The 20,404-nt window shown below is 40.7% G+C and overlaps 1 long non-coding RNA gene across 1 annotated transcript; it reads right to left on the bottom strand.

The window, feature by feature from the left end:
- Positions 1 to 14,406: 14,406 nt before the first annotated feature.
- On the bottom strand, positions 14,407 to 19,024 carry LOC132448813 (uncharacterized). Its single transcript, XR_009523428.1, has 2 exons — positions 18,778 to 19,024; positions 14,407 to 16,003 (listed from the first exon to the last, which is right to left on the bottom strand). It is a non-coding gene; the product is annotated as an uncharacterized LOC132448813 (long non-coding RNA).
- Positions 19,025 to 20,404: the final 1,380 nt, after the last annotated feature.

Below are 20,404 nucleotides of genomic sequence, written 5' to 3'. Positions count from 1 at the left end.
GAGAATCACCCCATTACTGTTCCTGAATTACATGTACCTCAACTCAGTGTTAGCCTCCACTGATAAGAGCGTGTGCTTAAGAATAAATACTAAATAGTTAACCAAGAGACTCCCTATAGCTTTGAGGCTGATTGTATCGACCGGTTGCATCGCCTCGTTTCCCATCTAAACCAAGTCTTTGTGTTTGGTTAATGCCCGCCCGTGGTCACCCGTTAGAGGCCCATTTCCTCCTCTGGCCCTTGCCTCCCTGATGGCAGTGTAGGGCAGAGAGGACCAGCTGAGGAGGTGAGAGCGGTATGCGGTCCGTTCTGTTATTGTTTGTTCAACATGGCCGTGCAGGAAATTGAACCGCATTCTCTTTGGCCACTGTCAACACCACTCCATGTCTGCCTCCCGCCCCAAACCAACTCCATGTTGCAGACCCCCTACTGTTTCCCCCCCAGGCTCTCTAGCTCACTTTTGTTTTTGCTATTTCTCTTTCTCCCTCATTCTCTCTCTCTCTCTCTCTCTCTCTCTCTCTCTCTCTCTCTCTCTCTCTCTCTCTCGCTCTCGCTCTCTCTCTCTCTCTCTCTCTCTCTCTCTCTCTCTCTCTCTCTCTCTCTCTCTCTCTCTCTATACATCTCTAAAATGTTATCTTTGTCTCTCTCAATGTCTGTCTGTCTCTCACTCTCTTTCTACCTCATTCTCATTCTCGTCTTATCTTTCTCCATCTCCCTTCACTCCTTTGCCTATTATCTTCTACACCTCCCATCAGGGCTTCAATAGGGGCCCAGTTAAGGGTACTTACGTGAATCAAATTGAAAGCTTATTCAACTTTGAATGCAAGCATCATACATAATGACTGCAAGTAACCTGGCAACACGGAAACGCACGACGGCCCTATGACGTGGGTCGGATGACGAAGAGGAAGAGGACAGGTGCTGACACTTGAGATGCTTTCACATTTCGCCTTGGCCGGTTGGTGCTTTCCCATCATGCATTCTCTTCAGGCAGGAGCTTCCATTCCTAGGGAAACACCCGTGGGGCTCGGGTGTACAGTAAGTGACACCAAAACATTCCAAGGGGCACCACTTTTCTTTTTTTTTTCTTCTGTCTTAGTTTGGGAACTTTAGACAGGGTGAGCTTCGGGATACAACTCGTCCAATACTTAGTAACTCGGCCATTACGAGTGATGGCCATTCCTAGATTAAATGATTTTCTTATTTGGAAAACCAGTATTTTTCAGTTTGGTGATATGATGATGTATCTGTAGAAATAGTCAGGTTTGGTGTTCTCTTCCAAAATGGGTTGATTCTCCTATTAAATTTCTGAGGATTTAGAATTTGCTTGTGATCACCTAAAACGGTGCAATCTTTACCATGGTACCATTTATGAAAGGTATACAGTATTTTAAACTTAAAATTCACGTGGATTATATATGCACACAGTTGGAACCAAAACGGACTGCTAGGTGAATAAGGCCATTAGAAGGGCTTTGTTTAGGGTGGAGCCAGCAGCCAAATCAGAGATGCAGCTGAGCGGGTGTAGGGAGGACGGGTGTGGGGTTACAGGGGCTGCACCATAGGAGAAAGTAAGAATAAAGTGATTATGTCTGAACATAGCTTCTGCTGAAAGTGGCTCTGTGAGTGTTTGTGTGTGTTTGGTGGGATAGTTTGTGTGCCTGTGCTTTTTTTTTGTGTGTGTTGAATGAGTGTGCATGATTTTATGTGTATGCTTTCATCTATGCTTCCATGTGTACGTGCACTGCATGTGTGAGTTTGTCTGTGTGTGTGTGTGTGTGTGTGTGTGTGTGTGTGTGTGTGTGTGTGTGTGTGTGTGTGTGTGTGTGTGTGTGTGTGTGTCTGTGTGTGTGTGTGTGTGTGTCTGTGTGTCTGTCTGTCTGTCTGTCTGTCTGTCTGTCTGTCTGTCTGTCTGTCTGTCTGTCTGTCTGTGTGTGTGTGTGTGTGTGTGTGTGTGTGTGTGTGCAAAAGCTGGCATGTCACCTGAGGCCAGCACACTTCCGTGGTTAGTTGTTGCAGAGTGCACACATTGTTTCCTTTTATATTTATTTTGCATGTGTGCTGGCATATCCTGCATGTGTGTCAGTGGCAAATGGTGATTGATAAAAATAAAAAAGCCAGGGCCAGTGCCACCTCCTGTATGCCCTTTGATGGAAGCCTATAGGCCCCCCCTGGGCTAGGGGCCAGAGAGGGGGTTTAAGCTCTGTGCTAAATCTGCCCCCTGGCATCCGGAAAACCAAATCCCAGGATCAACTGTCACTGACGGCGTTGAAAGATTAGTTGCAACTCTGTGCGTATTGATGTGGCATCAATTCCCAGAATACCTTTTGTTTGTCCTTGTACTAAGTTGTTCTAAGACCACAAGTAAGGCCCCCACGCCGTGCCCCCTGACAGAGGCACCGTATTTTGGTCACTTATGCCACACAATAAACAAAATATAAAAAAATCCAAATGGTGAATATAAACATGTGATTGTTGCAGCTGTAATCGCACATTGCAAGAGGAAATCAGAGACTAGTGTGAAGCTGAAACGTTGACCCAATTTTCGTGCCAAGGGTTTTCAAAACAAGAATTTGCATGTCAGCGACATTGTGTGTGTGCGTGTATATATGAATGTATATGTGTGTGTGTGTGTGTGTGTGTGTGTGTGTGTGTGTGTGTGTGTGTGTGTGTGTGTGTGTGTGTGTGTGTGTTTGTGTGTGTGTAAAAGTGTGACTGTGTGTTAATGTGTGTGTGTGTGTGTGTGTATGTATGAGAGAGAGTGTATGTAACTTAGTAGTACTTGTGTGTATGCATGTGTGTTTGGTCGTGTGTGGTAGAAGAGAAGTGTGCCACACTTTCCAGAGCATTGCATTTAATCCTTCCTGCATAATTCAGAAGCTCTAATGTCAACTGCGGTTTCCTTTTACAAATCCACCGGAAAAAACAACACATACCTTCAGTTGCCTTCAGTTTTAATTCCCCCCAAAATAACAAAGCATGACATTCTGAACGTGACTTATTCTGAACATTTAGTTATTGTCCTGGTAGCAAAAACCTTATTCTCAATTCAGTTACTGTTCGTTTCTTCACCTTATGGCTAGGTGCCATTATTACGGCACCTAGGGAAATGCATCCCTGAAAATGTATCCCTGCCAAAAATATGCATCTCTTTCTATCTCTATTCACATCTATTCACAATATTTGTTTTCCCTTTATTTATTATGCATTATCTATCCATCCAGATTGCAACCCTTTTTCGGTCTGGAAATCATTATTAGTTATTTATTTATTTATTATTATTAGTCATTATTCTTATGGTGAAATCATCTGTGAAGATGTACGTAATCATAGACTGTTCATGTCATCTGCTTATTTTGATTTCCAATGTGGGCTGTTAATTCACTGCATTGAATCAATCGTATACAGTCACTCATAATCATTAGAAAACAAGCTTAAAGTGTATGATTACATTGTGATACTTTTGTGACGTGTGACCACAAACTCACTTCCTCATTATAACTAAAATCTGCTCAACCACAGTAAGTTTTATTTACTAAATCTACTTTTTTTCGGGGCCCGTTGCTTAGATATGCTGAATATGTTTAGACTGATATTGAGTGCATGGTGACTGCTGACTTCCTGCTTTTTACTTTGGAGGATAGAGTTCTAAGTAGGCTTGCTTTAACTGAGATGTACTCATCCCTGACAGGACATTTGGGAGTCTGAAGTCTGCTATGGTACCTGACGTATTGACATGACAATGCTTAAAAGCACATTATTTAGATAGAAACCTCATTTGTTGCATGAGGTTAATATCAATTAGTGCAATGTCATTTTTGACTGGATTCAACAAGTCAGAAAAATATTAATACATAAATAAGATATGTATTTGTTCATCAAAGCTCGCCACAAATCGCGAACATCACAGCAATCGCCAAGAGACTAGTGAGGGCTGTTTGAATTTATCTCTGCAGAGGGACCACACCCGACCATACACGTCCTAGATTCCTGGAACACATTAGCTTAATTGACAAATAAGATGAACAAAATGATTTTGCATCATCTAAACAACGACAGACACTACTTGATCATTTTGAATGTATTTCTTGGGATTGATGTCTAATGAATGAGATTTGCTGCTAGAATACAGTATATTTTATGCATACATAATGTCTCTAATATGGATGTTATGACTCAACATTTCAAACAAGTTAGTGCTGATAACCCCTTTAGAGAAGTTTATTACACATCTTTGATGAATACTTGCTATTGATTAGTCAATAACAGCATTCCGTATTTTATATTGCTGAAAGCAATAAAATATTTTTTTTAATCACTAAAAACATTTTGATATGTTTGATGTCAAATTATTAAATTCTTAAGTAAGTAGCCATGTAATAATAAATTACATGGCTATTATCACAAAATAAACACCTTTCAACCCAAGGGAATTCAAGACCTGCATCACACTTCCAGTTGTTTTTCTTTGCGATAGTGATCAACTCATTGTACGTTATACCCTTATGTAATTCATCGTTATGTTGTAATTAGGCATAATGTCATGACGACTGCAATACGTTTTAACATGTAACATGTGGATAAATAATTATGCAAAATCGCAAAGTGTATTTGCTGGTGTGTTTTATAACTCTCTGACATATTGCACCTGCAAAGTAAGCTATAAAATACCCAGAAAATTTGAGTATTTTGGTGTTGGACAGTGAATACAGAGATAGGTCATTAAGGGGTTGGCAGGGTTAGACAGTGAACACAGATATAGGTCATTAAGGAGCAGGTAGGTGTTAGACAGTAAATACAGAGAGGTCATTAAGGAGCAGGAAGGGGTCAGACAGTGAATACAGAGACAGGGCATTAAGGAGCATGTAGGGGATAGACAGTGAATACAGAGACAGGTCATTAAGGAGCATGTAGGGGTTAGACAGTGAATACAGATAGGTAATTAAGGAGCAGGTATGGGTTAGTCAGTTAATACAGAGAGGTCATTAAGGAGCAGGTAGGGGTTAGACAGTAAATACAGAGACAGGTCATTAAGGAGCAGGTAGGAGTTAGGCAGTGAATACAGAGAGGTCATTCAAGGCTATACAAGGGTTAGACAGTGGATACAGAGACCGTCATTAGGAGTTGTATAAAGGTATGCTTATGGCTTGTCAAACACTGTAGTCAGACTCTCCTGTATTCATTTTTAGCTTGTTTGAGAAAGTAATTATTTCAGTAAAATGTTTATTTTGTCCAAGATTGCATCAATGTGAATTATGTAAAAACTATGTTTTTTAAATGCGAGCCCTTTTGGTCGGGCGGCCATGGGGCTACCTGATGACTCAGCAGCAACAACAATGACTCACACGACCTGCAAGCCCACTTCACTGACATCCAGCTCAATGGAAATAGAAATCACTCACAAAACACTGCTGCATTTTGAAAAGGGGGCAGGGGAGAGAGAAAAACAGCGGCAATTGAGCATCAACACCTACAAATGAAAAGAGCTCCAACTCAGATTTTTCAGGACCAGTACAGCCACACAGACTGTAAGATGCATGTTTTTAAATGATTCATCAATGTTTGATTAAACAACACTTCACAAAGAAAGACATTTAGTAAATAATTAATAATGATGATATTGAATGAAAGGAGAATTGAGGAGATAATCAATATTGAATGGAACACCTGTGCTGATTGTGTCCTCCGCAGCAGTCAAGTGCATATGGGTCAGAATGTATAGACAAAAATGGAAATATTCTTAAATATTTACAATATTTAATGGTTTGGAATAAACTTATTTTAGGCTATATCCTACTAACACAATGCTTTAAGTTCCCCTTTAGGTTAAATTAAAACAATTGTATCTTATCGTATTCTATCGTCTTATACTTTACGTCTAGATTGCACAGGACCTTTGGACTTTGGGGTGATCATGGGGTGCTCTCCATTGTTAAACTAATCTCTGATTGTACTGCTTTTGTTTTTAAAGCAGGCGCTCTGCGACACTCTGACTATTGTCATTGTAAATGCCTTAACTTCTATTTTTTTGCATATGTTTTTCTTTTACTTACCTATTATTTTATTTAATTGTATGACAATGTTTATATGTGAAGCACTTTGAGTCTGCCTTGTGTATGAAAAGTGCTATATAAATAAAGTTGCCTTGCCTTGCCTTGCCTTGCCTATTGTTTCAACCAAATCCTCGAAATATTTATCCCCTCTTCCTGTCATTGCTTCTCTCTTTGCAGCCACTCAAGCTGGGGCCAGTTGAGGTTGGTTGGGGGAGGGGGGAAGGGGGAGAAATGCTGGATGGTAAAAGTTTCCTGTTTCCTTCCCTACACCAGGCTTCATGCCAAACCCCTCAGAGGTGTAAATTGACCCCTGACCCCTCTAATCTACTGGAGTGGACTCGATCTCCATACAGCACACTCACACATAAGCAGAGGCTGAGAGGAAATGAATCTTCGAGGTAACACTGAGGGAAACAGCCACAGCAGTACTATGCGTATGCATCAGATGAAGCAAACTATGTAACAGTTAAGATTTGGCGAATGCAAAGAAATTACCTAATTTCTGAATACGGAGGACTGAAAGGTCTACATACCAGCAGGTTTTCCAAACTAACACACATCATTCACACTTTCAGAGACCAAGTCAAACACAACATTCCTAATTTGAGTGTGAGGAAAATCAAGGGTAAGAATGTCAAGGGATACACAATGGAAGGAGAAAGCACTCGTCTCCTTAAGGTTCAGGTCAAGTTAAGTTCATGTACAACCGGTGCTGGCAAGAAATGTGAGAACTAATGAGGAGTAATTAGAACAGGTTACAACGAGGTCATTCATAAATACGACAACTAGCTTCAGTGAGATATGTACTTCATTTCAACACTCAATCATCTTACTACTATATAATAGTAGGCCTGTCGCACCAGTTACTGAAGTTGGTCAGTGCGCATGTGCCAAGCAGCCAGCAGCTAACACACACACACACACACAGCACGCGCACACGCACGCACATACACACCGCATACAGACACACAAGCACACGCACACACACACGCGCTGACACAGACGTTTTGAGACAAAGTCAGCGCAGCACACCGCATACACAAACACCGCACACACGCACGCACACACATGCACGCCAAGCGGCCTGCAGCTCACACACACGCACAGCACGCGCAAACGCACACACACACCGCACTCACACACGCACACGTACACACACACACACACACACACACACACACACACACACACACACACCCACACACACACACACACACACACACACACACACACACACACACACACACTCACACACGCACACGCGCACAAACATTCATGCGCGCGCTGACGCAGACATTTCAAAACAAATGCAGCGCAGGACACCGCATACACACACACACACCGCATACACTTGCACACACGCACGCAAACACGCGTGCGTTGAAACCCAACGGCAAGATCAATCCCGCATCCCGGAATGTCTTGCGATATTGATAACCCCCCTCCCCCTTCTGTCTGCTTAAAGAGCACCGCCGTCGACAAACTCTCCCAGGTAAGACGTTCTATAGACTGTAGAAATTGCGATAAAATAAGTGAAGAGACAGTTTCTCACCTCGACAAGCAACGGAAGGCTGTTCATTTGGTCATATACCGTTAAATTCAAACATTGCGCCGACCGGCATATTAACACACAAGTCAGGTGATCTTAAAGAGACAGCGTCCCTATAACGCAGAACGAAAACATGTCAATAACACAGCAGGCACGGCGTTATGGATGGGCCTGACGGACCTAGGACCACCCACTGTTCAACAGGCCCACCCAAAACTTTTCTTGAAAAGATAAATACAAATCTTCTGAAAAGCTTTATTTTTTCAATGCAGCAAACTTTGTTGATATTGATGCTCGATCCGATTTGCGTTAAAGGGCTGTTAGCTTCGTGGATGACCTTGAATTGCCGGTAGACTATTTTATTAGTTATTATCTCGTAAATGCCTAGGCTACAATTGAATGCATCTTCTTTGTAATATAAGCCAAGCTCAGTCTGTTGCTGATATCGAAATATTGTTGAAAACTTAATTCTGATATAGTCTGCCTCATGTTATACGAGCATAACTAAACAATGTGGGAAATGTTAGATTCCTGACCCCTTTTACAGTCTATAGGCCTTAGGTCTACAGACCCTAAACACACTGGCGGTTTCTTTGTGATGTAAATGCGATTTGATGCTCCGCGGTTCAAGAGGGGGTGCGGGGGGGGGCTTGGGTAGAGGTGTTGCTGAGTTGTCTCTCCAACAGAGACAATAACGCAGCGATATCAACATGAGCAGTTTTAACTGGAGAGACGGTAAAATCCGGGAGCTGCTGACCGTCATGGGAGAGAAGGTGATGCAGTCGCATTTAAGAAAGACGTTGAAAGATGGGCGATCTACGAGAAAGACGCAGAGGAATGTTCCTTCGTGCCTTCGCGACCGAACAGGCTAGGCAGTGTAAAAAGGCCTAAGGAGCAATCGCGGACAGGTCCGTCCTATGCACCGAAAATTTTAACAATGCAACAAAATATTTAAAGAGCATCAAGCTATTATGCAATATGCACAGATCATATAGCAGTATATTAGTCAATCATTTGTATTAGGTTAAACAAGGATTTGATAACGTTTTTAATTTAAGGACCACCCACAATTGGTCTGGCCCATCCACAACTGGAATCCTGGCGCCGTGCCTGAACACAGTATGGTGAATTATGTCTATAGAGTCCACCACAAGACTACACTTTTTTGCTCTGCTTAATATTTCTCTCCTCCTAGAGCCTCCTGAAATGTCTTGCAATATTGATACCCCCCCTCTTCCCTGCGGACTGTTTTAGTTGTTTTAATTTTCTTATGTTTTGTGTGTATGCTATGTGTGACTGTCAGCTACTGCTGCCTGTCTTGGCCAGGACACTTGAAGAGATGTTTAATCTCAATGTTGATTATTGTTTTCTACTAACCAATAGTAGTTGCCATGCATTTTAAAATGTCAATACACTTTTCATCCCTGAATAACAGTAAAAGTTATAAATAATTGATTTGCATGCATAGTATACTAATCTTTCCATCAAAAAATTACTCCTGTTACCCATGAATTGACTTATTTTATAATGTATCAAATGCTCACACACTTGCTGCTTTCAGACATGGTAAGTCCTGATATTCTCTTGATGGATCGCATGTGTGAACAACATATTCAGACTTTTGTACCCTGAAAATCTCGTGAATAATACTACCCCTGAGGTAGTATTTTCTCTGCAGGAAATGTTAATTATCTTATATGTAAATGAGGAGTAGAAAGTCTGTATTTCTCACATTACTTCAGTTGATAAATGATAATCAGCCTGTTGCCTTTTGTTTGCTGAATGGTTAAAATATATTTAAATATTGGCACTGCTTTTAAGAGTCATTTCTGGTGGACGCTAAAAGATAGGTCTTATCATAACCCTAAAAGTACACATCATACAATAGATTACAATAAATGAGTTCACAGCTGCACGTGTATAGAAAATGTTTATATATAAAAATTATAGGGTCCCGTCCTTCCACTTTTTTCAGGTGAACAAAGAAAATCAACTACATTTGTCCAAGTGTTAGTTATATTTGAAATCATGCAATTTTATTTTTTGTCTGGTTGGCTTAGCTCAGGAGGTTGGGCAGTTGTCTTGTAACCGAAAGGTTGATAGTTCGATCACCAGCTCCTCCTAGCTGAGTGTTGATGTGACCCTGAGCAAGACACTTAACCCTAACTGCTCCTGACTTGCTGGCTGTCGCCTTGCATGGTTGACTCTGCTGTCAATGTGTATTAACCGATGTAAATCGCTTTGGATTAAAGCGTCTGCTAAATGCCCTAATTGTAATTGGTAATGCAGTCGTTCGAGACGCCTTTCTTCTTCGTCGTTTCTTCTATTTGTCTCTAACTCATTTTCCAATCTTTCATCAATCGATGCTTCGGATTTTGGGGATGCAACGGAATATATATAATGCATCATTTTAGCAACATTTAAGATGACCGTTGATTCTACTGATGTCTACGACATCGATGTCCGCATATAAAGCATTAGGTGTGAATCACCCTCAGGGTAGAATCTCCTGATATACAAATGCGGCAAAAATGTGTGAAAATGAGAAAATTATTATGCTTGCTTCATAACGTAAGGAGGAAATAATTATGCTTGCTTCATTACGTAATAGGTGAACCAAAATGTTATACGTTGAAATATTATAGGCAAAATGTTATTATATTATGCGCAAAGATTTTTTTTACGCTATCGACTGGGGTTTCCACATTATTGCTATGGGTTTAATTACAACTAGAGGTTGAGCGCGCGCAAAGCGTTTGCGGAAACTCTAGTTATACTAATAATACTGAAATGATATAATACTATTTCCAATCAATGTATTGGTCTGAACTGATGACTGCCATGATGAGTTATTGGTCGGAACTAATAATGTAATGTTCTCCCTTTTAAACCTTCTAAATGCATTTCTTCAGTGCACATTTCCCTGAAACATCTTCATCCCAGGGCCGGTGTTGTTCTAAACACACTAAAACACACACACACACACACACACACACACACACACACACACACACACACACACACACACACACACACACACACACACACACACACACATACACACATACACACACACATACACACACACACACACACGTGGGGGACAGGAAACAGGAGCCTGGATGGTTATGTGAGGCTACAGTGGGGAAATACCCCAGGGATGTCTTGTTTATATGCTCACAGTATGCCCTTGTATGTGCTTGTATTTGGAAGGAGAGATGGTCCCCTACCCTCAGTCCTTCCTGCCGAGTGTGCATAGAAAAGTAGGTGAGTGCATGTCCGATCGATCCTACTATTACGTAAACATTAATAGTATGATCGATTTTATGAAACCCTTGTACCCAAAGATACTTGGAGGGATTTCTGATCCATCCCCATAATGAGCAGGTGAGGGGTTAGGGAATCTTGCTCTATGATAGCCGAAGGTTAGCCTGCAGGTATTTTGGATTGTAACCCAGAACCTTTGGGCTGGATGTCCAAACACCCTGGCCACTATACTATCCATATACAGCCTCATGTTTGGAGACAGCATGTTTGCTGTGGTTTCAACATGGCCGAAGGTATCCAAAACTCAAGTGTGTGTTCCAGCTTAGCTCACTTGATTTGGCACCGCTTTGGTTATGTAAGGCGCATTTAGTTGGGGCGAAGCTAATCACACGCGCTACAATCTGTCAGAACGTGGCCGCGTATACCCAATTAAAGTCCCAGAAAGTCGCCCCATTAACAACATGCCTCTCCCCATCTGAATATAATGTGTCCCCCTGCTGACAACTAGCCTTGACTGGGGGAGTTTGTGAAGGAAGCTGTGAGCATTAGTGTTCTTTAAGCTTGCATCTGCAGGAACTTGGTTCAGGGTGCTATGGGGACATGTACATGCTTTGGGGTGCAGTTGACGCAACTCTGAGAGTAATGAGTGGAGCTGAGGGCTGTTTCAGGAACTCTAAGTGTTTCCTATAATAGAGTCGGAGCCCACAGCAGAGCTGTGCAGCGTGAGGGTGCATGGAGATGGGTAGAGAACCATTTTGAGGGGTTTAAGAGCCGGTTCTTCGGGGCAAATGTGTGTGTGTGTGTGTGTGTGTGTGTGTGTGTGTGTGTGTGTGTGTGTGTGTGTGTGTGTGTGTGTGTGTGTGTGTGTGTGTGTGTGTGTGTGTGTGTGTGTTTGTGTGTTTGTGTGTGGCAAATAGATGGCATGTGCATTGTGTGTGTGTGTGTGTGTGTGTGTGTGTGTGTGTGTGTGTGTGTGTGTGTGTGTGTGTGTGTGTGTGTGTGTGTGTGTGTGCGTGTGTGTGTGTGTGCGTGTGTGTGTGTGAGAGTGTTTGTGTGTGCCAAATAGATGGCATGTGCATTCTGTAGGTGCAGATGCATTTCTTGTGCATGTCTATTGAAATCCACGTTAAACTTTGTGGGTTGGTGTCTTAAAAAAACCTAAGGGCGAGCCAGGGCTATTTCCGTGTTCATTACACTGTGAGTGGGAGGTTAATTGGAAATGATAGACAAATTACTGGGCAGAGCAGTTAAGCCACACGCTTCCATTAGGATTGCGAGCAGCCAAACAGCTGTGTGGACACATCCTGGAGGTAATAACTTCAGATGACCCCAGAGGGAAGTAGATTCTTTGTTTACCCAATCAGGGCCAATTAACATTAGTGTCCATATTGGTTATTAATGCTAGCAGCTGGTTTGAATGTGTATTGTAAAATATGTGTATTGTAAATAAAAATTGTATACTGTTATTTCTGTGCAGTATTACACTGGGGGAGGGAGAGTCCAGTGGCTATGGTGTTTCACTCTGAAGGCCCTAGGTTTGATTCTCAATATCTGAACTGAAGTCTAATGCCCATTCTCGTTTCTTTGCTCTACAAAAATGTCCACCTTAACCCTACCCCTACCCCTTACCCCTACCCCTTAACCCTACCCCTCAACCCTACCCCTATGAAATGGGACGACAACCCTTGAAGACCCAGTTACAGTACGTTATTAGTAGTCGTTGACGGGGTTTTGATCTTTATTTTAATTTATATTTTTTAATCTTTTGATACAATATCCATCTCTGAAATTTTCCTTTATAGTTCGAATGTCTTAGGAATGCAACCTTACCCACATGGAAAAGCACGGTATGATTAGATAACAACATTATTCATGCTCACAATCTGTTAGAAACTGCAGAAACTTTATTTTGGATCAAACATTATACAAGATCAACATAATATATGAAACCAGAATAAACATAGAACTTGAGGTAGTAAGCCATCCACGGTATCCGGTTGCCATCCAACTGGATACCGATAAGAATCGGTAACCGGTTGGACTACAACGATACGTGGGCCCCTGAATCGATTTAAAATGACAAATTTTTTAATTGTGTAGGACAGCGATCAAATCTATAAATAAACAAATAAAGACATGTAGTTCTAAATTTATAAATGTCTTAAATTTTTCCCCATGTCATGCAATATCTCTTTAATATAATTTTTATTTTAATTAATGGAAAATGTTTGTGTTAATGTTAAATTAATATTAACTGTACCTATCAGATGATTCATATCTCATCAAATCGCACCGGATCGTTAGAACATTGAATCGAATCGCATTGAATCGTTCCATATTACAGTTTTTCTCAGTCGCTTTGGTACATTTCTCAGATCAGAATTGAAATTCTCAAAACTACCTGTTCAATCTTCACATCATTCTGTCGTTTGTGCACATCCAAAAAGCAGTTTCTCATTTCTTTGAACAAGTTGCAAATGCTTTGGTACATTCCTGCAAATGATTATGTACAATTCTCTGCTCTTTCCTACATTATCAATTGCTTACGTCATGTTGATCAAAATGTATTGTAATGGGTCTCTTTTGAATAGTCTCACCCCAAAAACATTTAGGCATCATTGCATAAATCTTTACATGCAAAATGGTTGAACATGTTGTCATAATATTTCAAGCATATTTCTAAACATTTCCATTGGAATCTGTCCTGAATTGGTAAATTGCTACCAGGTGAATCTAGACTTTCTCTAAAGAAGGGAAATGTGTGAAGTGTTAGATCAACCAACGATCAACCAGTTTACTGGAATAGCTCAAAGGTGCATCTCCTGAACCATGAACTGGCAAGTATATATATAGCTGGAGCATAACACAATGTTACATTGTCTGAGAATTTGTGGCCCAACAGACAAGAACGTCAGGAGTGGATGACTGCACTGTAATTCCTACAGCAATGCATGTACAGTTTACCCTAAGAAGATTTTCCTATGTTCACATTTCTAGCAATGAAATGGTCTGTCAACAAATTACAGTACAAACAGTCAAAGCGTAAATGTGAATCTTGTTCTGTCTCTTGCAATCAATCTCCCACATACACTAAGGTGTAACTTACAATTGACAATAATTGTCTTCAAAACTTTAGCCATGGTTTACATCAGAACATCCCACTGTTATATTCACAACATGACTAAGCAATTTGACTGTCTTATCCATACACAATGACACAAGGACTTGTCATTTTGATGGCACTGACATGTTCATTGACACAGATATTTACTTTTGAGAAACAAACAAAGGATTTTGGCAAGAGACTTGCTTTTACATGAAATCCATGGAGTTTTGCTATTTGTACGAATTGTTTTGAGAAATGCACTTACTGTTTTGCAAATTTCAATTCTGATCTGAGAAATGTACCAAAGCGACTGAGAAAAAGTGTAAAATGTATCGTCCCTGAACCGTATCGTAGCACATGTATCTAGATACGTATTGGATCGTCCTGTAAAGAAGAGATGGTGATGCACACCCCTAATAAATATCATACAAACAAGAACCAGTGATTTAATGGAACTAATATTGCACATTACAAAAAGGGATCAACAATTTTAAACCATCAGTCGATGGTTAATCTTTCTATCTTCCTGGGGGTTGGGTGGCTTAGGGCTACCAATGCAGAAGAGGTGCTTGAGGTGGAGGGATGGGCTCTGTGATGGCAGCAGCCTCAATAAACTCCTGAAAGAAAACACAACAAATAACAAATAAGAAGGAATTACTGTATATGGCAGAACTGGGTTATAAGGCCACATGCTATGTACAATACTATATAATAACTGATAGATAGATAGATAGATAGATAGATAGATAGATAGATAGATAGATAGATAGATAGATAGATAGATAGATAGATAGATAGATGGATAGATGGATAGATGGATAGATAGATAGATAGATAGATAGATAGATAGATAGATAGATAGATAGATAGATAGATAGATAGACAGATAGACAGATAGACAGATAGACAGATAGACAGATAGAGAGACAGATAGAAAGATATTTCTACCAAAATAAATGAAAAAATACACTGGTTTACAAATTTAAACAACATCGCATTGATCCACCATTCTCCAGGCTAATAAGCATTTTTAAAACAAATTATTGCATTACTTGGGAGGGGATAAAGCTTATCTTCAACCTTGAGTCCCTAGAACATGGAACATATGGATATCATTGCCCCTTTTATTGAAAGAAAATGGGACATGGGCCCGGCAGAACAGCCCGATAAAGAAAATGCCTACATAACATTCAAACGGCATAAGGATAACGCGATGGTCATCGTCATTTATCTGATAAATACATGTTTTATAAACAATACCATTCTTTCTGCTGTACAGTAGACATCATACAAAGTCATGGCTGTGACCAAATTTCTTACATCAATTAATACAGGCACATAGAATTTTAAAAGTGAGGGGATCAAATCTCAAATAGATGAGTGGAATCATTAAAAAAACAAAATCCTTGGAGAGAATAGATTTATACCATAACTGACATGAGACCATTTCCTAAACGGTTTAAGAAAAATGCAGGCATGAGATTCTTAATTTTCCTTCCCTACACCTGGAGGATTTCTTTATTGTTATTTCAAGGAGGAAATTATATTGATGTAAGGATTTGAGGACAGATTGATGTCCGTTCCTAGAAGATGTGATTCACTTCAGCAGTATAACATCGGGCTCATGAGCCTTGTGATATTGGAAAGCTTATTCCACATTAATAGGTTTCCAAATACAATGTGTCATTTCAAAATAAAATATAAGATATAACACATCAGGAATCTGAAAGCTCCAAAAAATGGCATGTCCAACCACTAGTGCTTGTTTTAATTGAATAAATACAGTTATTAAAGTTATGACAAATGAGTGCCAATCACCATGGTGACAAAGAGGATAAGTATTTTGAATGAAACCCTTGTTTCCCTGGCCTTTTGCCAGGCTCTCAGAGTGTTTGCCATTAACCTTTGACCTCTGGGATGGATCCTTCCAGATGTGTGTGCTTGGCTGCCATCCACCTCGGCTCCCACGCGGTTGGCACGGGGACCACAGAGTCTCAGGGCCAAATCGGTTTTCCCGGTTATTAAATGTCTGAAAAATGCACTATGGATGATGCTTACAGCTGTGACTAGACGGCTTAGCCAACTGACCTCGGCATGTCAATACTATTTATTTACATTTCAATATTTCAGGCTGAAATAAGCTAAATATATCAAGCAGAAATGTACAGTCACTTTACAATCTATGATCTATTTTTTTATAAGACTCCTAAGGGATCTTTTATTTTGCCAAGCTGTTGCTATTGTTTTTATATTTCCTTTTGTAACTGGTCATACTTTTATGTTGTGCTTGTTGTGAGGCATTCTATTGGAAAGTGTTGTATACACAGAGTTGTATTTACTTACTGACAAAACATACTTAACATTGGACAAGTTTAGGAATTAATCAAAACAATTGTAATCATATATTTAAAGTGGAGGGCGCTGTTTTTGAGAGTACCACAAGGAGAAAAACATTATTGATGATAATGAGTGGTAGTTCTAATATTATCGTTTTATCTCTATGGTAGGACTGGCCTACAACATCCAGCTTCCTCCACTGAGTGATGCAGCAGGTGCATCCTTATTTACCAAAACAAAGATTCTCTGAAATGGAGAGAAAAGCAATGGATTTTTTTTTTTTCCACACACACACGCACGCACGCACGCACGCACGCACGCACGCACGCACGCACGCACACACACACACACACACACACACACACACACACACACACACACACACACACACACACACACACACACACACACACACACACACACACACGCACACACACATGCACACACTCAAACAGAGATAACATTCACTATGGCAGTTGGCTTTTGTCATGGTTAATACTTGGATTCAGCACAATCCATAAAAGGTTTATTTTATATTTTCTCTGTCAAAAGTATACCAATAACACAATAGGACTTTTCCCAAAGCTCTTTTTCCTTTTGTTTCCTCAAAGAAACCATTAGGCAGGCTTTCACTGTAGCATAGCATAGTGTAGCATGCTATAGTTGTTTAGTACCCCAAGCAATATTCAGGGTACATAAGTTAAGGGTGATCAGACAGGACCTTTACTATGGCTATTTATTATTTTGTTTGTGAGGCATTCTATTGGAAAGTGTTGTATACACAGAGTTGTACTTACTTACTGACAAAACATACGTAACGTTGGACAAGTTTAGGAAATAATCAAAACAATTGTAATCATATATTTAAAGAGGAGGGGGCTGTTTTTGAGAGAACCACAAGGAGAAAAACATTATTGATGATAATGAGTGGTAGTTCAAATATTATCGTTTTATCTCTATGGTAGGACTGGCCTACAAAATCCAGCTTCCTCCACTGAGTGATGCAGCAGGTGCATCCTTATTTACCAAAACAAAGATTCTCTGAAATGGAGAGAAAAGCAATGGATTTTTTTTCTTAATATAACCTAGCCAACCACACACACTCTCTCACACACACACACACACACACACACACACACACACACACACACACACACACACACACACACACACACACACACACACACACACACACACACACACACACACACACACACACACGCACACGCACACGCACACACTCACATGCACACACTCAAACAGGGAACATTCACTATGGCAGTTGTCATGGTTAATACTTGGATTCAGCACAATCCATAAAAGGTTTATTTTATATTGTCTCTGTCAAAAGTAATAACACAATAACACAATAGGACTTTCCCAAAGCTCTTTTTCCTTTTGTTTCCTCAAAGAAACCATTAGGTAGGCCTTCACTGTAGCATAGCATAGTGTAGCATGCTATAGTCGTTTAGTACCCCAAGCAATATTCAGGGTACATAAGTTAAGGGTGATCAGACAGGACCTTTACTATGGCTATTTATTATTTCGTTCTTAGCTTCATACTAAAGCATATGAGAGTGAGGGGGATGGGGCATCTTGCTCGAGGAAGAACACCATCTCCATCCCACTTATCCTGCCCTCTTGACAATGGCCCATATCCTACATGTCCACATGCATCCAAACCAATCTATTCTATTGTTTCAATGCGACAATAGAAACAGAAAGTGTTGAACATCATATTATTTCTGTTCCTCTCTGGTCTGGACGGTGACAGAGACAGCTCAGTGCCCCCTGTGCTGGTTTTCTTTGACCAAGAGATTTACAGTGGAAATGAGTAATGGGTAAACATATCCCTGCATTCTTTTTAGGACACAGGAAACTGGTGGAATGGAGGAAAAGGAAATGGTTTCTATCAAAAAAGCTAACTGCCAGTTAATCTGACTCAAACAAGCGCTTTCCTTTTTTTCTGTTTTTTCTTTCTTTCCTTTTTCGCTTTAATGTTTTTGATGGTGGTAAAAAAACCATGTCATCATCCAAAAATTGAGCTACAGCAAAATGATTATACTTCGACAATAACGCTTTTTTCTTGAGTACTTAATAACTACGACAATAAAGAACACATTGACTTTCTTTTCCCCACTGCGCTGTGAATGTCCAAAGAACAGCTTAACCACAAGAATACAATGTGGCTGTCCCAACGATGGATTTGCAGAACAGCAAGTTGTGGGACTGCAGAGAGGTCACGTTGCACTGTGACCAAGCAGCCAATACTAGGGGATCACATCCAGATGTTTCCACAGGAATCCTCCACAGACATCAGCCGAGCCGACACAACAGGAAATACAAATGTTTGTATTGTTACTGTTATAAATAATGTGTACCGGTGTTTAGTCACCTCATGGTCTTCGAACAGAGAAATTGTGTAAACTGAATGTACTTTATTTTGAAAGCAGACGTGCCACTCACCTGTGCTCTGTAGAAAGTAAAAGCGGGGGTAACTGGTTGGGTCAGGAAGTGTAGTCACGACGACAACCTGAGTTGACCTTCTCACATGTGTTGGTTGAACTTCTGCCGTGCTTCTTCCTGTTGGGCCCCCCATTCTGGAGAAAAGCAAAAAAAATGACTGCACTGCAGTTTCTCCCAATAGTGTTCATAACATTTGAAATGATCGGAACTCGGAAATGAAAGCAAACCATACATGGAAATGATTCCAATTCTGAATCAACACTTTCTTGGGTGTGGAAATGAATCAGCTTCTTCTTTCTCATATTTCTGTTGCCTAAATGCAGTTATCTGTTCTTCAAACCGAACAAATAGATGGTCAACTGATTGATTTCACATAACAAACCGGGGCCCGGTCATCCGAAAGTGACGTAACTCAACAGGACCAAGATAGCGGTTGCATATCTTAAACGCAAACAAGTCAATTAAAAAAGAAAGTTGAGCAGCAAGGTTCCCCAGAGACCAGGAGGTGTGGAGGGGGGTGTGTAGGCTGGGGCGCGGGGGAGTTATGTATGAGAAGCAGGAGGGGATGTTTCAACATATGGTGCACTAAAGGTCTTACATCAGAGCCGGCCTGTGGGAAACACTAAGCTGCTGACACATACAAATATTGCATAGAGAAACAAAGAAAATATCCTTAACCTGCATAGTCTCTCTCTCTGGCACCAAGAAGACCTTAGCCCAGCATTAACATCGTACCAGTCTACGGGTTAGTGCTGTGGCGTCCAGGGAACAGGCAGTTAGTGGAGAGTGGGCAGGATGGTGCTTTTTGGTCGTTTGTCTCCCAGCTGAAATGTTCTTGTTTGAAATGCCAACCGCAAGGATGCCATAACCCCTACCTGCTCCCTAATGAGAAGTAGCTAAAATATCCATGTGAGTCACTTTGCATAAATGTGCCTACTAAATAATAATAAATAGTACATTGTGCTTTTAAATATGTGGATATGCAAGCTGCAGCAGAATTGGCTTCCTCCCCTCCCAGTGGGGACTTTAAGAACAGATCAATGGAGCTTAATAGGCTTTATGTAGCTGTGTAGTGCAGAAGGGCCTTCTGGGAAAATACTATGGTTACTTATTAGGCCAACACGTTTGCTACAGTCCACTGGGTAGACTGGTAGACTGATCTATCTAGCACACATCTAGGTGGACACGCCAACTTGTGAATATAGAAGAGGCCGATTTTCCAAACGACTTGTGATTGCTAATCACACTCACACCTGGTGGTATAATGTGGGAGCTTTAAACATGAAGGTTTATCAAAATATGATCAACAATTTCCTTGTTTGATAAAAATAATCACGTAGGCCTCATTTAAGTCAGATTATCTTTCGAAGTTGGCCCGATATGACCTACAATGGAAAACTTTCTGCATTATCCACCACCTCCGCATGTTCCAGGATCCACATGGGGGGTCTCCCGCAAGACATTGGCAGCTCTTTTCAAATGAGATTAGCGTTGGGCGAATAAACAAAACAGAGCCAAAGGCCAGTGAGAGATGTTCGACTGGAGGTTTTATTAGACCATTGTTGTGGGTGTTTACTCTCTGTATCTCTCTCTTTAATGGCTGCTGTTCACCAGAGATAACAGAGGC

This window comes from Gadus macrocephalus, chromosome 20 (genome assembly GCF_031168955.1).
Source record: "Gadus macrocephalus chromosome 20, ASM3116895v1".
Taxonomy (NCBI): Eukaryota; Metazoa; Chordata; class Actinopteri; order Gadiformes; family Gadidae; genus Gadus; species Gadus macrocephalus.
Note: the sequence above shows the minus strand (reverse complement) of the source record. Positions and strands in the feature narration are given on the sequence as shown.